The sequence below is a fragment of the Pinus tabuliformis genome, chromosome X (genome assembly GCF_031772625.1).
Source record: "Pinus tabuliformis cultivar Carrire ecotype Pingquan chromosome X, CPIR1, whole genome shotgun sequence".
In the NCBI taxonomy this organism is placed as follows: domain Eukaryota; kingdom Viridiplantae; phylum Streptophyta; class Pinopsida; order Pinales; family Pinaceae; genus Pinus; species Pinus tabuliformis.
In genome coordinates, this window is record NC_142308.1 from 806,472,920 (window position 1) to 806,488,979 (window position 16,060).

Genomic DNA, 16,060 nt, shown 5'->3' on the forward strand with positions numbered 1-16,060 from the left:
TTCTTTGCGCTATGCTATTCATGGTGACACAGGCAGCGGGCTCCCAAGCCCAACACAAGGCATCGAAGACCCATCTCCGGTTGGCCCTCGAATGTCTTAATCCAACCATGTTTAACTGGGCAGAAACAGTGACAGCGAATATGAAGAGGCAACTTACCAACTGCCGTCGAGGAGAGACCAAGGAAAATTTTAAGAACCCCCCCTAAATTTATAAATATAATAAATGGGCGAATCTCCATGGTATATAGGAAAAATGGAAGGCGATTTTATCAATAATATAATATGTATATATAATTTTTTGGCGAATCTCTCACCAGGCATGGCGAATATTTTACTCAATTATAAAATCTTGTAATATCTTGGCGAGTATTTCACTAAATAATAAAACTTTGTAAAGTCCTAGTGAATCTTAGCATAGGCTACATGCTGGTTTAATTCCCCCATTTAAATAGGCTACATTCCAGGTGAATACCATGGGTCAATACCATGTGCCATTTTTATTTTTATTAATTCTAATATTAGGGTTAATAATGGTTTTTTGCATGGTATTAATAACAATCTAGTCCATGGTATTTGTCCCATAGTATTTTGGCCATAGGTTTCACCTAAATATAACCCATTTTTTTAGTGTTCATAAATATAAGGTGACTTATGGAGTAAATATAAAAAAAAAAAAATGTTTTTATTTGTTTACCATACCTCTCGTTTATTTATATTTTTATTAATTTACCATACCTCTTTTACAAATATGGTATTTGGCCCATAGGATTCACTTAAATAAAACCTCTTTCTTGAGCCTTCATAAATAGAGCCAGGGTTATGGACTAAATATTAAAAGAGGTTTTATTTATTTACGATACGTCTAGTTTATTTATATTTTTATTTATTTACCATACCTTTTGAGTAAGTATAAAAAGACATTTTATTTATTTACCATACCTCAACCTTATATTTTTATTTGTTTACACCCTTACATGTATATAAGGTGACTTATGGAGTAAATATAAAAAATGTTTTATTTATTTACCATACCTCTCATTTATTTATATTTTTATTAATTTACCATACCTCTTTTATAAATATGGTATTTGGCCCATAGGATTCACTTAAATAAAACCTATTCTTGAAAATGGGCGAATGGATTCACTTAAATAAAACCTATTCTTGAAAATGGGCGAATGGATTCACTTAAATAAAACCTATTCTTGAAAATGGGCGAATGGAAGGTTGTAAGTCCTAATTTCAAGGGCTAAATTTACCTTTTTTACCCTCTCCCTTAAAATAAGGTGGGCTATTTGAGGTGATTTGTAAAAATGTACTATGATACAAAATATTTGCCCACTAAAAATTTAAAACCCCTTAATTTCGCCAAAGGGCGAACATTCGCCCCTAAAATTATCCTTGGGAGAGACAAAGCAGTTCGGGTTCGGGTCAATCTTAGTCCCGCTCATGTTGGAGCGGGTGCCGACATTGCAGTTACAGGACATGGATTTGGATTTGCCTCGACCACGTGAACCCAGGGCCACATGGTGGGCACACGTCATGCCATGAGGAGGTGGCGGATGACCAGTGTCGTGGGGGACACTGTTTCGAGAGTGGCTAGAGCGCCAGACGATCTTCATTGAGGATTGGTCATATGCTGGCATGGACTTCCACGGAGATCCTGACATGCAGCTGCCCACTGGAGAGCCATGGGATGATGGTGGTAAGACACTTGATCACATTATTTTCCTTTTTATCTTTTATGATGTTTTTTTTATTTTTCATGTATATGTACTAATGGCGAACGCTATGGTATGCAGATGTAGGACTAGTGAGACCCGTCGAGCTGGCTCCAGAGGCGCGGAGGGATGCACAGGGCATCGCAGCACTAGCCTTGGCTCCCCCAGCTGATGAAACGGTGGAGACAGTGTCCCGGAACCTTGAGGGCCTTACATTAGGGATCCCACATTACATGGGGATCAAGGAGGTCCCCATAGCGTTTCAAATCCACACAGTAGGAGTGGAACCCAAGGTGCACTGCCTATTGAAGCGAGTGGCACGAGCGGTGGTGTGCTATAGGGAGCATAACCCATCGCAATAGACACCTAGGTTTTATTTCCTGCTGATGATTTTTGAGAGACATGTGTCTCGGATGTATGGAGAACACAGACTCTATTTGGACATGTACACTTATTTTTTGAGCACCTCGGTGCACCACACGATATATATATATATATATATATATATATATATATATATATATATATATATATATATATATACATATTCCTATGGTTTATTATTGTGTTTTACATGCTTCTTGTATGCTGTTTTGATTACATGTTATGCAAATGTCTGTATAATACATGGTTTGCCAATGCATCAGTTAACGTGTTTAATTTTCGTGGAATATGTTGATATGTAATAAAATCAAAATTCCTTTCTAACAATTCAACACGTAGATACAACCTTAAAATCCGATGGTCTCTGACGAAATATCATCCGTTAAGCTGATGGATGACAAGCTGAGAGTCCAGGTTCACAACCAATGTACGAATACCGAGATTGATCACCTCAGCCAGTTACTCAGTAACAGCACTATATTCAGTGATACAACCTAGACAAACACCTTGAAGGTCTATCAACTCACCATGAGGATCGTAGATCACCCATGCCGCAGAAGACAGGTTGCAGGTACTGCGGCAGGCACCATCAGCGAAACCAACGTAAGGTGCACTAGACATCTGCACAAGAAGCAAAAGACACAATAAGCGGCAATCATGCGTACACACCAAGCCAAAAACATGAAAACACACACACAACACACCTGCTAAAAACACACGTATGTACAAATCAAAGTGCATGAAATTTACGCATAATACTTTTTCAAGTAAATCCCATTTCGGGGCTTATCTAGAGGATTCCCTTCATAATCAATCAGCTCGTAGGCCCCTTTTTGCAAAACTCGCTTTACAATATAAGGCCCGTGCCACATGGGCTCGAATTTGCTTGCCCCCAGCTTATCATTCGCTTGATCGTAGAGCAGGACTAAATCTCCTTCAACAAAAGAATGAGGATGGACAATATGATCGAAGTGAGTTTTCACTCTCTTCTTCTATGCTTCGATAGCTTGAGAGGCTAGTCGACGAGTCTCGTCCAATCATTCCAAGTAAAGAAGGCGTTCTTCTACCGGAGTAGTGTTAGGGAGTAATTCGACGGCTAATTTCAAAGAAGGGATCTCACACTCGATGGGAAGGGTAGCCTCCAGTCCGTAAACTAATTGGAACAGAGTGAAACTGGTGGCATCCTTCACAGAAGTTTGGTAGGCCCATAAGGCAGAGAACAACATCAAGTGCCAATTAGACTTGTGCATACCAATGGTACGTTGAAGTAGCGTAACTAGAACTTTGTTTACGGATTCTACTTGACCATTGGCCTGAGGATAGTATGGAGTCGAGCTATCATGCCGCAAGCCTAGCTGGGTTGTTAGCTCAGTCATCATATGATTACGAAAATGCTTACCGTGATCGGTGACGATAGCCTGAGGGACTCCGAACCAAGAGATAACATGATTAAACAAAAATTGCGCCGCTGTGTGACCGTCTTCAGATAGTGTGGGCATCGCCTCAGCCCATTTTGTGAAGTAATCAACGGCAACGATGATATACCCATGCCCTCTGGCTGAGCGAGGATTACAGGTCATATAATGAATGCCCCATTTGCAAAAGGGCCGATGCTAACAACAGGTTGCAATAGAGCGAGGGGCGCACGCATCTTCCGCAGGTAGATTTGGCACTCGTGACAGGAGCGGATGGCAAGAATGCAATCCTTAAAGATGGAGGGACAAAAGTAACCGGCATAGAGGATCTTTTGAGTAGTAGCATATATAGACATGTGACCACCACAGGCGCTAGAATGGCAGTCATTTAAAACTCACTCAGCTTCCTCAAATGTTAAGCATTGGCAGAGAATAGAGTCGGTGCCGAGACGGTACAGGGTGTCCCCAATAATAAGATAGGGCTGAGACTGATGACGAATCCATCACCGAGCATCTTTAGACACACTGGGACGAAAAGAGGACGTCTGCAGATAGACAATGATATCCCCGTACCAGGGATCGAGGGGTTGATTAAGAACAGAGTTTCGTCCGGAATATGGTCCTCTAACCGAGAGGGCGTGGTAAGAGATGGCAAAGAGCACAGCAACTCAGTAAAGACAAGGGATTTCTTAGACTTGGCAGTGGTGAATTCCAAGTCGAACTCTTGGAGGATAACAATCCACTTCGAGTACTTGCCCCCCAGAAACTGACATGACAGGATGTATGTCATCGGGTTGCAATCAGAAACCACTGTCGTGGTGCGCAACAAGATATAATAGCGGAAACGTTGGATGGCACAAACGGCGGCCAATGCCAACTTCTCGACGTAAGCATATTGAGTTTCCGTATATAATAGATTGTGGTTGAGATAATAAATGACATGCTCAGTGTCATCATCATCATCTTGATTGAGAACCGTGCCAATAGTGGTATCGGCAGCGGCCAAATACAGAGTGTAGTCACGATGATAATTAGGAGGACGCAACAATGGAGTAGAAACAAGGAGAACCTTCAGACGCTCGAAGGACTCTTGAGCAGCGGCATCCCACAGAAAAGGGGTATCCCGCTTCAATAACCGCGTAAAACCTTTGGCCACTTCAGCATAGTTCGAAATGAATCGTCATAAAAAATTCACTTTGCCCTGCAAACTCTGCAATTGCTACAAAGAAGCAGGGGGAGGAAGATTCAGAATGGCCTTGACTTTAAGGGAATCCAAATGGATACCCTCTCGGGAGACGATAAACCCGAGAAGTCTGCCTGACTCAATGCAGAAGACACACTTATGTGGATTAAGTCGAATGCGGTAGTGTCGACAGTGGAGAAAATTTCGCGAAGGTGAGCGAGGTGGTCCTGGCGTTTAGCTGAATGGGTTGGTAGATCATCTAGGTAAGGTTGCACAATGTGTTGAATTATCATGGAATGCATAAGACATTGCGCGTTGGAAGGTAGCACCGGCGTTTTTCAAACCGAAAGGGAGCTTTTTGTAGGCGAAAGTGCCCCACGAACAGATAAAGGTGGTCTTGTGCTGATCAACGAGCACAATATTAATCTGGTTATAACCAGAAAAACTATCCATGAATGAATACATTTCACTCCCAGCACACTCATCAATGAGCTGGTCAATGAAGGGTGTGGGGAAGTTATCTTTGGGACAGGCCCGGTTAATATGACGGTAATCAACACAGACTCTGATAGTGCCCTGTTTTTTAGTCACAGGGATGATATTGGATCGATGCCAAGCATTTCTTCGTAATACCAAGCAAAGACATCACGGAATTCACGAAAAAGATCAATATAGAGTTGAATCTCCTCTGGAGTACAAGTTACTCCGACATGGATATGCTCGACGACCCCTGATTTAACAGAGATGTCGATTGGCTGGGTTTGCATGATGTTTCCCATGTTCCCTTCAGAAGACAATTGATAAACTTGAATGGGTGTCTGAAGGGGTTGGGATGGGAGACAAGAAGCAAACCGCTCAAGACAGGTAAGCATTTCCCAGTGGGCAGGGAGAAACGAGGAACGATGGTGATGATCGGACCAAGGGGGTTCCTCGAGAGACATGGTCTCGATAATGGCTTTGTCAGAAGGAAATATTTCCTTTAGAGGGTCTAAGGAAGTGTTGTTTCCAAGCCAAGGGGAATGATCGTACGAGTCAAGAGCTCTACTCGAAGGAGCAGATTTAGAAGATGGAGATGATGCAGTAACAATTTCGACATAGTTGAGCTCGGCAGGACTCAACGGCATCTCATCACCCCATGATTCTATCTAACCAGCGGGGGGAAGAACCCAAGGATCAGAACAAACAGAAATCATATTAATAGGAGCAACGTTGGGAGGTGGGAGTGAAAAAACACCCATTAGGGCAGGATCTTTAAAAAGTCCAGCTCCCACACTCTCACATGGGATGGAGGTATGCTCCATGAAGGGCACGTTGCCTTCAGAAAAGGAGGCGAAGAAAGACAGTTGGTCTACCGTGACGATCTTCCCCTGATGAGGGAAACGAATGACACGAAATAGAGATGAAGCCATGGCTCGCATGGCAACAACTTCGTCCCAGAAGGAGGTTGTAAGTAAGATTGGCATCAACAACTTCAACTTCCACTTTGACCATCTTCCCTTCCAAAGTAATAGGCAAGCGTTAGAGTATACCATAAGGGCGAGACTCTCTCCCATCAAAGGCTTCCAAGGTCGTAGGAGACTGGCTCAGAGTTGGAGAACCAATAGCCTTCCAATAAGCAACAGACATTATGCAAGTTGAAGCACCTTCATCAATGACGGTACGATGAATCATTTTAGAATTGATGATGACCTTGATAAGGAAGGAAATTTAGTGAGGCAATCTCGGTATATGGCTCTCTAGGTCAAAAGTGATCAGATCCAAGTCGGTCGGGTCAATGCCACCGATAGACGATAGCAAGGACTTCCTCTGAGAGGGGCGGCTCTGGAGAACTTCTAGAGCGGACATAGCTGACAGAGCCTGGGCTAAGTTCTCAACTATGCTATAGTGCTGAGAAGCATGAGCATTATGGTTGTAAGAAGATTTCCGGAGTACACCTTTAGGAGGGGGTCGGATGGGCGTCTCAGTGCTAGGTCTCTCAATATGGAGCGGACCAGAACTGGACAGAGGAGCGCTAGAGGGGACCTTAGGCTCTTTCCCGGCAGGCGATGGATACTCTTTTGCCCGAGTACTAATGTGGACGGGAATTGTCCCAGCCATAAACACTTGAGAACCGAAGGGAGAAGAGGATTGAGATGGATCAGCCACCATTTGCATTTGTTGCGAGGGAAAAGGCTCTTTGAGCATGAAAGGAGTCTCGGGAGCACCTTTCAACAAATGACTAACTTCAGGCCGCCTCGGGCAGTCTTTGGTATAGTGATCCTCGTCACATATAAGGTAAGGATACTTGGGCTTGTGTTTGGCGCCTTCCTCAGGTGGAGTTTTAGGGGAACCCTGCTTGGGTTGATTAGCTTTATTCTTTCCTTTTCCCTTCTTCTTTCCTTTCGAGGCTTTGTCCGCTGTGGTGGACTGGACAGTGTTAACCTCAGAAGTATTACCAGAATTGGGTACAGCCCGAGAAGTATTTTCATTCGGAGCATTCGACTTTTGCTTCCCAGGGTTCGCGGAAGATTTCTTAGAGGGCAAATTAACAGAACCAATGACACCGTCAACAGATGGCGTTGGCGGGGCTTTGGAAGTTCCAGACCTCAGGGCATTAGGAAAATAATCATATAGTGTACCAGACTGGGAGTAAACCAAGTCGAGGTACTGAGCACGCGCAATAACCTACTCTTCAGTTACACATGCCCCCATAGCAATGTCCCATGCTATCAGACCGACAAAAGAGGTCGTGAACTAGTTAGTCAAAAGTTGATCGGGAATCCAAAACTTAATTAAACGGCGACGACATCACCATTCATGGATATGGTCGGAGATATGTGTAGTCGTTGTTTGTTTCAAGGATGTCAGGAGGTGTGTGCCTATTTCATATCGAATCGGCAACTGAAAATGAGTTAAAAATGCCATAGCCAACAAGTTAAAATCCTGAAAAGATCCGCGAGCTAACTCAATATACCATTTAGTAGCAGAGCCAGTGAGGGTCCTTTGAAAAAGGTGGAGCCAGATTGAATCATCAAGCCACGAATTTGACGAACACCATAGATGATAAGTCATAACGTGGGCTTGGGGATCTTCTCCAGCTTTACCATCAAATTTGGGACAATCACCGGGAATCTTAGTTGGAACCAGTGGCCAATACGGATTATGAAGAATAGGATCATTAGTCAGTTTGGACACATCCAGTAATTCCAACATTGCTAAAAAGGGTAATTGAGGGTTAAAGGACATCTGAGGCTGCGGGTAGGAGGTAGCACCAGAGTTCTAGCCAGCTACTTGTTGCCCCCATTGATTTTGTCCAGATGGATTTGGCCAAGGAGGGTTCTGTCCATAGGGGTTATAGGTTGGTTGACCCTAGATTTTCCCCCCGGCATTCCATTGATTACCAACTTGGCCCGCAAGAGCAACATACAGTTGCTGGTAATTCTGATAAGGACTCACCTGCAATTGTTGATAATTTTGGTACGGGGAAAATTGGGTTTTCCCTTGGGATTGTTGGAAACCATAAGGTGGCTAGGCTCCAAACTGAGCCTGGGAACCAGGCTGCATTTGATAGGCAGGTTGAGATTGAGATCCAACCTACATTTGAAGACCGGATTGGGTCTGGAACCCAAACTGGGGCTGAAAACCGGGTTGAGCTTGAGAGGCAACAATAATTTAAGTGCCCGGTTGAGCAGGCCCAGATGGATTTCCTTGAGAGAATTGAGGCTGAGCCACCTGGCCCGAAGGTTGACCTAGTTGAGATTGAGGTTGACCCATTTGCCCAGAAGGTTGAGCTTGCTAGGTATTGGGTTGTCCTTGCACAACTGAGGGTTGTCCTGATGGACCGGATGGCTGAGCAGACTGGACAGTTGGTTGGCCTGATTGGATTTGAGGCTGACCAACTTGTCCAGATGGTTGACCAGACTGGACAGTGGGTTGGCCTTGCTGAACATAAGGCTGACCGACTTGCCTAGAAGGGTAGCCTTGTTGGACACCAGGTTGGCCTTGTTGCATGTAAGGTTGTCCCGGATTACCAGAAGGTTGCCTAAAATAGGTAAAAGATGAACCACCAGAGGCCGAAGGTTGTCCCTAGAAGGGTTGTCCTTGTGGGCCTCCAAGTTGCCCTGGATAAGGCTGTCTGTAATACCGTTGCCCATAGGAGGGTTGTGTGTAAGACGGTTGACCTTGATAAGGTGGTCCTTGAAAATTTTCAGGGGGTGATTGAGCACCATGATAACTGGTGGTACCCCAAGCAACAGATAACGGGACTGTAACCTCAACCACAGGTTGAGAGGGTAAAGGTCTAGGGTAATAGATATGAGCCCCTCGAGAATCGTTATAATGAAATGGATCTTGGAGGTCCGGATTCTGAAGAGCGTGCAAATATTGATCGTATGCCCCCCCTGCTGGAATGGAACCAGAAGAAGATGGGGCACTTACCGTAGGATCAACAACTCTAGGTATAGATGCCGATGGGCCACTATTCGCTGATCCGGACGAAGGTCCAACAACAGTGGTGACAAATGAGGATGCAGTAACGGCACCAACAACAGGGGTTGAAGAAGCCACACAAACAGTTGGAATAGTTGGGACTGAGGTGATAGACATATTGTGAATTTGAGGAATAAAAGACTCCGAGGTCGCAGTGACGGTGTGAGACCACATAGAATGCGTAAGGGAGGTCCTAGAACCCATAACATCCCTCAAAGCCTTATAGCGTAAAGGCAACGTGACACCAAGAGGGGTGACACAGAAGGGTGTAGTTTCCGTTGAGATAGGAATTTCACCGCTCACCACAACGGATTCTTCACTTGTAACGAGGGATGTGTCCTCCATGTCAGAAGAAGACATTGAGACCGAAACACTAGGAGTAGTACCGGGAATATCTTCTTCAGAAGGCTCCCAAACGGGGTTCCAGTGAATATCGTAAGTCTCGTCTTCTAGAGCGCGAGAGTTAATCGGTTGGATACTTGGAATAACAGGGAGAGTATCACTAACAACCGGTATCTCATGAGCAACAGAAGAGGGAGACCCTTGGTCACTTGGAATGGGAGACGGGATCAGTGATTCCGCCAGGATGATGATTCAAAAACCCTAGGAAAACTTAACGAGAAAGAACCCTACTCAAGCTAACACAACAAGATCTAACCGGGTAAATGTGAACGTGGCCAAATAAATTTTAAGACACACGAATAGAACTTTACCTTTTCATCTTTAAAGAGTCGATAAAAGGACAAAAAGATGACTCTAGTCGCCTTCGAATATTTAATGAGCCTGAAGTGACAAGTGCTCAGATGGACCTTTTCTTTTAGGGAGTCCAAAAAGGAACAAAAGTGACTACTCTGGAGAACTAGGCAAAAGGTTTACCAGACAAATCCGTAAAACTGCATATACACCTTGGCAGTCATATGAAAACCAAGGAATTTCCCTACAGCAGTCAATCTTCCCTAATGCTGTGTTTGGTGCGTTACGGTTTGTAAGGCGGCAGACACGACTTCCTAAGGATAAAGGATGATAACCTCGTGGGGTCTCTGGTGGGCTCCAGTATTGCAGCAATAATGCTACAACTCCTGGGACTCCCTTATTTACTCTTATCAACCCGGTAGTTCGTAACAAACTTGGAAGTGACAGTGTTGTATGCACAAGTACTAGCTCTTGTCGCGGCTGTCACTTGGTCAGCTGGCACAAGGCCGCTAGGAGCTTAAGCCAACTTCTATGAGCTCTTAGAAGAAGCTTTTTAACTGATGGATGAAAGCTAACTCAAGGAAGGCTAATCTACTTGCAGAAAGAAACTGGAAAGCTGAAAGGAAATGCAAACCCTGGCAAACCCTAATTTTACCAGCTAGCCCTACTGATGCAAGAAAGAGGATGCAAGCTACTGAAAGAGATGCCATTGACTTCTAGGAAGGTAAAATTCATGTGTCTAAGCTACTTCTGTAGTAACATCTAAAAAGAAACATCTTTTTGTATTTTTGAATAAGTTGTCAGAATTATCATGCACGTGCTTTGACTGTGCAGAGGTGGATTGGCGAGATGGAATGCTTTGCAGACAGTTGGGAAGGTTCAAAGAGGGTCTAAGGGTCCCTAGCACCCTTCTAGAGAGTTTCACAAAGTTTGGCTACCAAGAACCCGCGTTCGTGAAAAAAGTGAAAAAAGGTGTGTAGTTTTTTTTTAAATTTTTGCTTAAGCTTGGTTTGAAAAATTAGTTTGAAGGAATTCAAAGGGCATAGTAAAGCATTATTATTGGTAATTGATGCCTCGAGGAAAGAAAATGCAAACACCTAGTAAGCAACTTGAAAGCTCTAGCATGACTCATGAAGAAGAGGAAGAAATGCAACATGATATATCAAAATTACGAGACCAAGTGCAACAAGTGCCACTTGCACAAAAAGTAACAGAATCTAAGATGAAAGATGTAGAAGCTAAGATGGATGGTTTAAAGAAAGGTGTAGAAGCTAAGATGGATTGTTTAAAGAAAGGTGTAGAAGCTAAGATGGATTGTTTAAAGAAAGGTGTAGAAGCTAAGATGGATGGCATGAAAGTTAAGATGAATGGCATCGACGCTAAAATGGATGGCATGGATGATAAGATGGAAGAATTGAAGATAAATATGAATAAGTTGCTACAAGAAATGGTCAGTAATGGTGAAAGGGTAGTAAAGGAAACTCATGATGAGAACAAAAAAAATGTTAATCATGATTCCATATACTCTAATGTTGTATAGAAGACCCACCATATTCCAAAAATCGATATGAGGAAGTTTGATGGCAAGGATCCCGCAACATGGATATTACAGATGGAGCAATTTTTCGATCTCAATAATGTGCAAAACACACAAAAGGTACGTATTGCAACTTTATATTTGGAACCAAATCAGTTTGTATGGTATCAATGGCTTTGCTCTCGTAAACAAATTATCACTTGGGCAATTTTTACGGAAGAATTGACAGCACATTATGAGGATACAAAAATCAACACTTTTTTTAGCCAATTGATAAGTCTCAAACAAAAGGGTTCAATAATGGAGCATATTGAGGAGTTCCAAAAATTGAACATAAGGGTAAAAAATATTCCAGAGGAGCATAGGATTGATGTGTTCATAGGGACTTTAAAGGATAATATCCAACAATATGTTCGCCTTTGGGAACCTGATTCATTAGAGAAGGCATTCAGGTTAGCAAGAAAAATGGAAAGCAAAATTATGGCAACCAGGAAGCATACCAGTCACAACTATAAAGATTGAAGTGTTGTTACCCCTAGCCTTCCACAACCTATAAGGTTGACACCACAACAATTGGAAGAAAAAAGAGAAAAAGGGCTTTGTTACAGTTGTGATAGCAAATACACTAAAGGTCATAAGTGTGCTGAGAAGAAATTATTCTACATAGATTGTGAAGAGGAAGAAGAAAAGGAGCAAGAAAGGTCAAAGGAAGAGGATATACTCCAGGAACAAAGCCCAGATAAAGAAGAAATGAATCCGACCATATCTTGTAGTGCATTGGCTGGAATTACCACTCCTCAAACCATTAAGATAGAAGGACAAATCAAGAAGAAAAAGGTAATAGTGTTGATTGATTCAGGAAGCACCCACAATTTTATTCATTATAAGGTAGCAAAAGAATTGAATTTCTTCCTATATCCAACACCAAAGTGTCAAGTGATGATTGCAAATGGAGGAATGATAAATTTCTCTGGAAAGTGCCATAATATCAAGCTATCCATAGGAGAATATGTATTGACTAGCCCAATGCTTCCATTCCAATGGGAGGTGTTGATGTTGTACTAGGAGTCCAATGGCTACAATCCTTGGGTACAATAGCTTTTAATTTTCAAGAACTTTTCATGAAATTTTCTACCGAAGGAAAGGAAGTTGAATTAAGGGGTATTGCAGGGAAACCGGGAAAGATAATCAGCTCTAACGGTATGACAAATCTTCTAAAAAAGGAACAAAGAGGTGTAATTGCTCAATTAGATTCGCTAGATGTTTCCACATCGAAATCATCTATTTCTCCAGATCTCCAAAAAGTCTTGGACAATCATTCCAAGGTATTTGAGACTCCCAAAGGTCTCCCACCTATTCGTGATCGTGATCATGCTATTCATCTGATTCTGAGAAGTGTTCCTCCAAACATCAGGCCGTACAGATATCCCTATGCCCAAAAGAGTGAAATTGAATGTATGGTTGCAGAAATGCTAGAGGCTGGTATAATTCAACCTAGTCAAATTTCTTTCTCTGCTCTAGTAGTATTGGTGCACAAAAAGGATGGATCATGGTGCATGTGTCCGGATTATAGGGAGCTCAACAAGCTCACTATTAAAGATAAGTTTCCCATTCCTGTCATTGATGAATTACTGGATGAATTGCGTGGATCAATTTACTTCACCAAGTTGGATCTTCGTTCAGGATATCATCAAATCAGAATGAAGACTGAAGACATTCTGAAAACAACACTTAGAACTCATGAGGGTCATTATGAATTTTTGGTCATGCCTTTTGGCCTTACCAATGCACCTTCTACATGTCAAGGTTTGATGAATTCCATTTTCAAACCCTTCCTTAGAAAATTTGTGTTGGTATTTTTTGATGATATACTAATCTACGACAAGTCTTGGAAGGATCATGTTGAACATGTTGACAGGGTGATACAACTATTGGAGGAGAAACAATTATATGCAAAAAGATCCAAATGTTTCTTTGGAGTACAAGAGGTGGAATATCTGGGTCATATTGTATCTCATGAAGGAGTTAAGGTAGACCCTAGCAAAATTAAATCCATTAAGGAATGGAAAATCCCCACATCCATAAAGCATCTGCGAGGATTTCTCGGGTTGACAGGGTATTATAGTAAGTTTGTTAAGGATTATGGGAGAATAGCAGCACCTCTAACAACATTATTGAAGAAAGATGCATTTTCATGGACTCCAGAAGCAACAAAGGCCTTCGAACATCTTAAAGAGGCAACGTGCCAAGCACCGGTCTTAGCTACACCAAACTTCACAAAAACCTTTATTGTGGAATGTGATGCTTCAGGAAATGGAATTGGTGTTGTTTTAATGCAAGATGAAAGACCCATTGCTTTTGAAAGTCATCCAATCAAGGGAAAGTTTTTACACAAAGCTATTTATGAGAAGGAAATGTTAGCAATACTACATGCACTTAAGAAATGGCGACCCTACCTAATGGGGAGACACTTCAAGGTAAAAACGGATCATGATAGCCTTAAATACTTTTTAGAACAAAGATTATCCTCTAAAGAGCAATAAAAGTGGGTCACAAAGATGTTGGGTTATGACTTTAAAATCATCTACAAAAAAGGGAAGCAAAATGTGATGGCAAATGCACTCTCAAGAAAGGATGAGGATGTGGAAGCATTGTTGTGCGCCATTTCTATTATCCAACCAGATTGGATAAACAAAGCAAGGGAGGAATGGAAGAATGATGAATAAGTATGGGCACTTATTCGAAAGTTACAACAAGATTCCAGTACATCTGATACATTTAGTTGGCAAAACGATTCGTTATGGTACAAATATCGCTTATACCTCTGTAAGAATTCACAACTCTAACAAAAAATTCTTATGGAATTGCACACTTCTCACTTAGGAGGGCACTCAGGATTTTTAAAAGCTTACCACAAGGTTAAGAAGTAATTTTTTTGGGATGGCCTTAAATTGGATATTCAAAAGTTTGTGGCGGAATGTTTGGTTTTCCAACAAAATAAAGTTGAAACAATTAACACCCCGGGTCTATTACAACCTTTATCCATTCCAAGCCAACATTGGGAGGAGGTTTCAATGGATTTTATCACAGGTTTAGCCAAGTCTAAGGGAAAGAGTGTCATCATGGTGGTAGTTGACAGACTTACCAAGTATGCACACTTTTTTGCATTATCACATCCATTTAAAGCCAGTACAATTTCTACTGCATTTATGGAAACAATTCAAAAGCTACATGGAAACCCAAATATTATTGTAAGTGACAGAGATCCCATTTTCACTAGAAATTTTTGGACAGAATTATTTTCTTGTCTTGGTACTCAGTTAGCTCATAGCTCATCTTATCATCCTCGATCTGATGGGCAAACTGAGATAGTAAACAAATGTTTGGAAGGATATCTTCGTTGCTTTGTATCTGATAAACAGACACAATGGGTCAAATGGTTGCCTCTGGTTGAATGGTGGTATAACACTTCCTTCCATACAACAACAAAAATGACCCCATTTATGGCACTTTATGGATATCAACCACCATCCATCACATCATATTTAAGAGAAAATCCTAAGGTTCAAGCAGTGGAACATCACATCGAACATCAACAACAAGTCCTCCAACTCTTAAAGGATAACCTCGTGTTGGCACAGAATAGAATGAAACAACAGGCAAATCAACATCGCAGCGAAAGAAGTTTTGATGTAGGTGATTGGGTATTCCTACGGCTACAACCATATAAACAAATGTCCCTCAAACAAGCTAAGAAGGATAATAAATTATCACCAAAGTATTATGGTCTGTACAAGGTGTTGCAAAAGATTGGTACTATGGCATACAAATTGGAGCTTCCTGCAGCGTCTCGAGTGCACCCAGTTTTCCATGTTTCATGCTTAAAGAAGGTTATAGGCGACAAGCTCCCAGTTCAAACAATATTGCCAGAACTTGACCAGGAAGGAAAAAATATATTGGAACCGGAAGCAGTAATAGAAACATGAACTTGACAACTACGAAATCGATCAATTTCGGAGTATCTCATCAAGTGGAAGAACTTATCCGCTGAAGATTCCACATGGGAGGATGAGAATTTTATACAGAAGCATCCAGAACTACTCAAGCGTTGAGGACAACACCGTTTTGAAGGAGAGGGGCATGTTAGGTCCCTATAATACTAGTGATTACCCCATTACTATTGTAGTTGTATCCCTTATTAATATTGTTGAGCCCCTATTGTCCCCATATTTTTATTACTGTGCCCCATAGAATCCATCTATTGTTATTTTTGTGGCTTTATATTATTATTGTTAGGTCAGCGGGGTTATATTGTGACTCCATAGACTCCTATATATAGAAAGGAGGTTTTTTCATTTGAATCATCGAATAATTGTTCATTTGTGTAATGTAAAGGAGGTTGCCCCCTCGAAGAGGCTGAATTCTAAGGCGTTGATCTCTCTTTTCTATATTTTTGTGAGCTCGTTTCATAACATTTCGCTAGTGTGAAGTATGTGTTGGACTTAATGATTTAATGCATATTGAAAAAAGGTAGTAGGAATAATGAATATGAGATGTGATATGGGATGTGAATATATCATATTGTCAAGGAGTGTCTCCCACATCCACATGCGAAAAGAGAGATTAGGTGTAGGAATGACTAAGTAAAGAGTCATTCGGG